Source organism: Octopus bimaculoides, chromosome 3 (genome assembly GCF_001194135.2).
Source record: "Octopus bimaculoides isolate UCB-OBI-ISO-001 chromosome 3, ASM119413v2, whole genome shotgun sequence".
Lineage (NCBI taxonomy): Eukaryota > Metazoa > Mollusca > Cephalopoda > Octopoda > Octopodidae > Octopus > Octopus bimaculoides.
The window spans coordinates 59595132-59601902 of NC_068983.1; the positions used below are offsets into that span (position 1 = coordinate 59595132).

General features: G+C 29.7%; 1 protein-coding gene across 1 annotated transcript in view; it reads left to right on the plus strand.

The window, feature by feature from the left end:
• LOC106867600 (voltage-dependent calcium channel subunit alpha-2/delta-3) overlaps positions 1-6771 on the plus strand; it is a 620656-nt gene that overhangs the window by 171551 nt on the left and 442334 nt on the right. The gene's annotated exons all lie outside the window — the stretch shown is intronic.

Sequence of the window (6771 nt, forward strand, 5' to 3'; positions counted from 1 at the left end):
TATATATATATATATCTATCTATCTATCTATCTATCTATCTGTCTGTCTCTATCTATCTATCTATCTATCTATCTATCTATCTATCATCATACTGTCATACTGCTCTTATTTCTTTCCCTCCTTTGCTCTTTTTCTCACTCTCTCTCTATCTCTGTCTATCTATCCATCTATCTGTCTGTCTGTCTGTCTATCTAAATATATCTATCAGTGTTTCTGATATTTAATAAACTACAATTGTTACTTCCTTCTAAATTTTGATTCTCACTTCAGACATTATTTACTATTTAATATATTTTCCATCACAGTTTCTTGGTCTAATCAGCGTTATCGTTAGAAATCTCAATTCTTATTCTACTATAGCTTTTATTTCATTGACTCAATAGATGAAGTCTTGGTAATAAATTCTTTGTAAACAAGTATCATGCTAAGTTGTTTTATATGATGACAAAGAGGAAATGAAGAGGAAATATTTTATTATTGAGAATTTTCTGAGGCTGATGACCTAGTTTATCTTGGAGAATTTTTTTGAAGCTCTCAAGAAATTCTTTGCAATTTGAAAGATGGACTAACAGTCAAAAGATCTGAAATATAATATTGTAATAACCAAAGAACAGAGAACACAAAATTCCAGTACTGTCAAGAAAGTGTCTTGATTCAACACATAAATAGTCAGTAGGAACTCACTACAATAAATTCTAGAACTCTTGCAAATTAATATGGAACCAAGAATTAAGAGCATTGGAGGATTTAATGAAGAGCATTGGAGGATTTAATGAAGAGCATTGGAGGATTTAATGAAGAGCATTGGAGGGCCTGAAAATGCAATGATAAAATTTACAGAAGAAAGATGACATAGCATACTAGAGATCCATCTCACAAATGAAAAATTATTATTAAAAAGGAAATTAGAAATATTATTGACAAAATTTATATGAATTGTTCATATAAGCACAGGCATGGCTCATTTTTAAGAAGTTTGCTTCCTGAATGCATAGTATGGCACTTTGGGCAAGTGACTTCTACTTTGGTCAGCCCAAGGCTAAACAAGACCTTGTGAGCAGAATTAGTAGATGGGAACTGAAAGAAGCCCACTGTGTGTGTGTGTGTGTGCGTGTGTGTGTGCATGCATGTGTGTGTGCATGCATGTGTGTGTGTGTGTAGCTTTGTGTCATTTTATCCATGACCACTATTTGACAACTGGTGTCAGTGTGTTTACATCCCCATAAGTTAGCAGTTTGGCAAAAAGGTCAATAGAATAAGTACATGGCTTAAAAAAAATAAGTACTGGGATCAACTCATTTGACTAAAAATTCTTTAAAGTAGTATCCCAACATGGCTGCAGTCTAATGACAGAAACTGTTACAAGATAAATTATATTGCTTGCTAGATTTTTTGTCAATAGTATTTTTTAGCAGTTTTTGTACATAAGAAGTTCAGGAAATATTTGTGGAGAAAGTATCTTTGTTAGAATTAGGAAAAAATAGAAGAAACACAGCTAATAGTTATTAGTGTTGTCAGTAAAGAGTTACATAAGGTAGCATATAAAGCATCATCATCATTATCGTTTTAAGATCAGATGTGAATATGTTGGAGCAGAGTTTTCTATGATCAAACTGTCTTTTCTGTCTCAGATCCCTACTTGCTTCTAAGTGAGGTATCAGCTTTCTAATGTACTGAACAGCAAACAGCCTGGAGATGTTTCCATGGAGAACTGGAAACATATGATATCAAATAAATGAGCCTTTTGTTTGCAAAGATCACACATCAAGATATGCCAAGAAGACTGGTCATGCTTTTGCAGTGGACTGCAAGCAAATGACAAGATTAACAAACCCATTGTTTAGAAGCAGCAAATGAGCACATGGGCAGAGAAGAAAATAGAAACTTACACACACACACACACACACACACACACACACACACACACACACATACACACACACGCAAAGCACCTTGAACTCAAAATTATGTGGTTGGGAAGCAAAGTTTTTTGTCACACAGCCACCATATTAAACATTTAAAAATTTGAAATTGCTAGTGCTGCTAATATATATGGCAGTCACTACACATAGGTACAAAAATTGAAGGTTACAATGATTGATATCTGGTTAAATGAAGCAAATTTTTTTAAATCGTCACTCTGAAATAATCAGAATCTAGTGAGACAGAAATTTGTAGTATATATAGATTCAAAATGTGCATGATGTTGGCATAATTCATGTTCCACAAAATTCCATACAAAACCCTGGACAGAGTGGTTTTTAAAAAATCACTTCATTTTCTGAAGTTTAAAATGTGCGTTTTAATTTATTAAGATTCTTATTAATTTTCTTTTGATTAAAAAATAAAAACTATAATTGCCTTATCTTGAAAACCTAAATTTCAAATTATAAAAATCAAAAAACCATTTTAAAAATATGTGAAATGTTTTAAAAATCCTGGCTTAAGTGATAAATACTTTATTCTTTTGTGACAACACAATCATATGTGCATCACTATACAAACTAAATTGTAAAGTTGAATATAAACTTAATTAACTAAGTTTATACATTGTCATTATTAAAGTTAAATTGGTTTTCAGAAAACACAAAACATAGTGATGTGATTTCTACAATGGTGACTTTACAACAGTTTCATTTTTATGGCTTATGCTAGTAAATGGCATAGATGTCTTTTGAATATAATTTTTTTTGTTTATGATGTATGAACATTTTCATGTGTACTTTATACAGCAGCTATAATAAATCTAGTTAATCACTTCTTTTTTCACACAATGAAATACTAAAGAAAACTCAGTGTGTATTATACATGTGAGATGTTCTTTCCAAGATTTCATTGATCATAATTAGGTGAGTGCATTATATATGAGTGTATATTATATATGAATATCTGCAATATTAGGAAACAATGTAATTCAAAGAAGAAATCCATATCAAAATCAAATCATTATTTCCTCTGAAGTTTACCTCAACAATGTAGGAATATTTACTAATGAAGTTATTCGAATATTTGGATATTTTGATGTCAAACACTTTTAGAGATACAGTTTTGTTATTAATGTTCTATAATAACAATGAAGTTTTCAGAGTTATAGAATTTATTTCAAACTGAAAGGGTTTTGATGATGTAAAATATTCTTTTTATTTTTTTTAGCATCAACAACACTGAGTTTATTTCCTTAGCTAATCTCTTAAAGTAATTCACTTAAATATTCCATTAAAAACAAAGTTACCTAAAATGAGGCAGGTACATTAAATTTGATGGCTTCATTGTTGATGTGCTAAAGTAAAGAAGCTGAAACCAGATCAGTTTTGTGCTTTTCTTTTAAAAGTTAGAACAGTGAAAAAAATTGCTGATTCATCGCACCTTTTCTTTAAAAATTCACTTTAATATTCTTCTATTACTTCTTTTGTATAATTATTTCTGTAATGTTGATAATGACAAAAAGAAGAACTAGAATGACAAAAAGAAGAAATAAAACAACTTAAGCACATACTTTAAATTGGGAAATGTTTGTTTCTAACCAAAAAGTGTTGATATTGAAAATAGAGCAATCTAAAGAGATGCTGAATTGCAATGTAAACAAAAAAAAAAGATTAATTTAGATTCATAAAAATATATATATAAAAATAAACATAAATGAAAAATTCTCAGGATCATTATAAGTGATAATGTTGATTTGTTTATTTTTTTTTTCTTTGAAACCTAAGAAGATACATTTTGGGTAAGTGCCATGAAATTTTGCAGATACTTTAGATCTTATCATTTGCATTATTACAAACACTAGTCATCATTATTTTCATAACATCCTTGGTTTTTATCTATATGAGCAATTTTGAGACAGACAGTTTACATAATCAATACTTCAGATATCTTTAGAGTAAAAAGTGGAAATAAACATTATTTCTTTGCAATAAAACATTATAGGATATGTTGTTTTGAAATATTCCGGTAAATGATATTCAAAATATTGTTATCTTGTTCAAAGTAATGTCAGAAAATAAATTTAACTTTTGAACGTTATTTTTTCATAAAAACATGCAAAGCATAAAATTTCAGTTTAGAATTCACACAACATTGTAATGGAGAGAAACTTTCCTAATTAAACTGTAAAAAAGAAATGCTTAATATAGAGAGAAGTATTTAATGTAGATTATGTCAAGCTGTTATATCTCCAATGTAAATGGTCAGTATAACTGACTAGTTAAAAGATTTGACAAGTAAATCTGATTCTGTCTGGCTCAGTGGCTGTATACTGAACCAAATGACACATTTAGATTCCTACTGAATAGAATCTGTGTGTTGTTACTGAATAAAGGAAATGTCCATTATCAATTGTCATGGCCAATTATTTGTGGCTTTTTCTTTGAAATTACTTGGAATTCTGTGTATTAACAGAACAACATTTAGTGGCAGAGATGTGACGGAGAAGATTAAAACAGTCTGACTGACTAAACTGTCAATTCATATTCTTGATATCCTAGCCTGAGCTTTCACATTAACCTATTCATTGTTGCAGTTACTTTAAATAGTCATTTATGCATTTTTATCTGATGCGGAAAATCAGAAAAGTTATTTTTGTTTTCTCAGAATAATGAAATAAAATGATTTTCATATAGACACAGCTACTAATACACACTTGCACAATAAATGTAACAGATCTTCTGAGTATTGAAATATGCCTACAAAACATTTTTTTACCACTTTTCCATCAAGTAAAAGATTGAATTCTATCTATACTGATTTGGTTCATATTCCTTCCAACTCCATTTTTTATTAATTCTTCAATCTATCTTTGATTCATTTGTTCATTGAGAGAACTTAGATTTTTCTGTCATTTCTAAAACTGCATCAAAGCTTTATACCTTCAGGGTGAAAGTACTGAAACTTTATAATAGCAAAATATATTACATAAATACACTCCACTGAGTTCCTGTGTGGAATAATAAGCTATGCAGAGATATATGACCCAATCAGTATATTGAACAATCAGCCAAGAAGTCAGTAGTTCATGTCTTCTCATCAACACTTCTTTGTGTTTATTGCCAAGATACATATATCCCAGAGGGAAGAAAATCTACTTAATTTTAAGTAATTACCCCAGGGTGATATATTTCATAAATCTAATCAGCTCTTGTACTATAAAATTGATTATTGGTTCATTAATTGTAAGTGCTGAGTTCAGTTCTTCCAGTAGAAATAACTTACCTGCAATGTTCAGAGGGGAAGAGAGAGTGGGGGAGAGAGATTTTCCTCATTCACTTAACACTGCATAAAGTAAAAATTAGTATCAGCAGATGTTTGTCAAAAGAAATAATAATAACAACAACAACAACAACAATAATAATAATAATAAGTTATTATCCTTCCATTATTCAATTACTATCTGGGATCACATTTTGAAAAATCATTTGGCTAGATTGATACAGACTTTCTCATTGATATGTTTTTTTTCTGTTTTTTTTTGGGGGGGGGGACTTGTATTATATCTCTATTTCTTTAAACAGTTTTTACAGCAAGTGCTGCCTTTAGGACTTGTCATACATTCTGTTTCAAATGAAATTGCTCTATGTATATTGCATTTGTATTACTGATTTTTATTACCCATTCAGAATTAATCACTCTAAGATATTATACGCATTTCATTCCTTATTTCTCCATAGAATACTCTTCCCTTCTCATCAAACTAACTTCTTTTTATAACATTTTATCAACCTCCTTAATCTGAACTATTTTCCACATACTTTCCCCGTGGGCTATGTCCAATGAACTTCCAACTTAGAATGATTTACATATATTCATAACAGAAAAGCACACACATGTCAATATTTGTTTTTATGTTAGTTATAATAAAAACAATTTGGAATTTATCTGATGGGTTACTCTATACTGTTGTAGAGTACAAATTTATTATTCTTAAACAACAATATTGTTGACATTGACTTCAAAGTTCCAGCCAATTAAACCATCACCTGATGATGTCTTAAGTTACTATCAATAATACTTTGTTTGAATAATATATATGTACATATATATATATATATATAACTACACACAATTCATTACATTACCCATTCCATAATTAAAAATTCAGGTAAAGAAATATTGGTTTTGCATTTAAGAACTTCAATGTTTTAATGCTAAAATAGGAAATAAAAAAATCTATATAATGCACCATGCTAATAACATCAACAATTTAAACAATAAAAGCCACTGAAATTTTACTGAAACAAAATAACAACATATTTGAGAGGAATAACCAATGAACAGCATGATAAAGAAAAGTAAAATCAATTGCAATCTACATCTTCCAGATAAAGTTCTCAAATGTTTGGTTGAATAAGAACACGTCTGGCTTTTCTGAATGTTTCTTTTGCTTTTTCACTTTTCAAACTGCTGCCATTTAACATTTCTTGGCACTCAGCCAATTCTTTGTACTTTAATGTCTGTTAGTTCAAGGTGGAAGAAAATATCAAAATTTTACAAGATAATTTATATTGTGTAGGTCTCTTTGCATTTGCCAACAAATATCTCTGGTAAATTTGCTAGCTGATCTATTGTCAAACTCTAATTAAATACTATCGAAGGTAGTTTTTCAATGATGTTGGCTTAGGGGGACAATTTTCATTTTTTTTATCATGACAAAGTCAAAAATGTTTTTGAAAGGAATATCTTTAGGCATTTGGTTTATTTGTTGTATAGAGTAGTCTCCTGCTGCACCTTGTGAGTGGGTTTCATAAGAAGGAAACTGAAGAAAGCTTATAGTATAT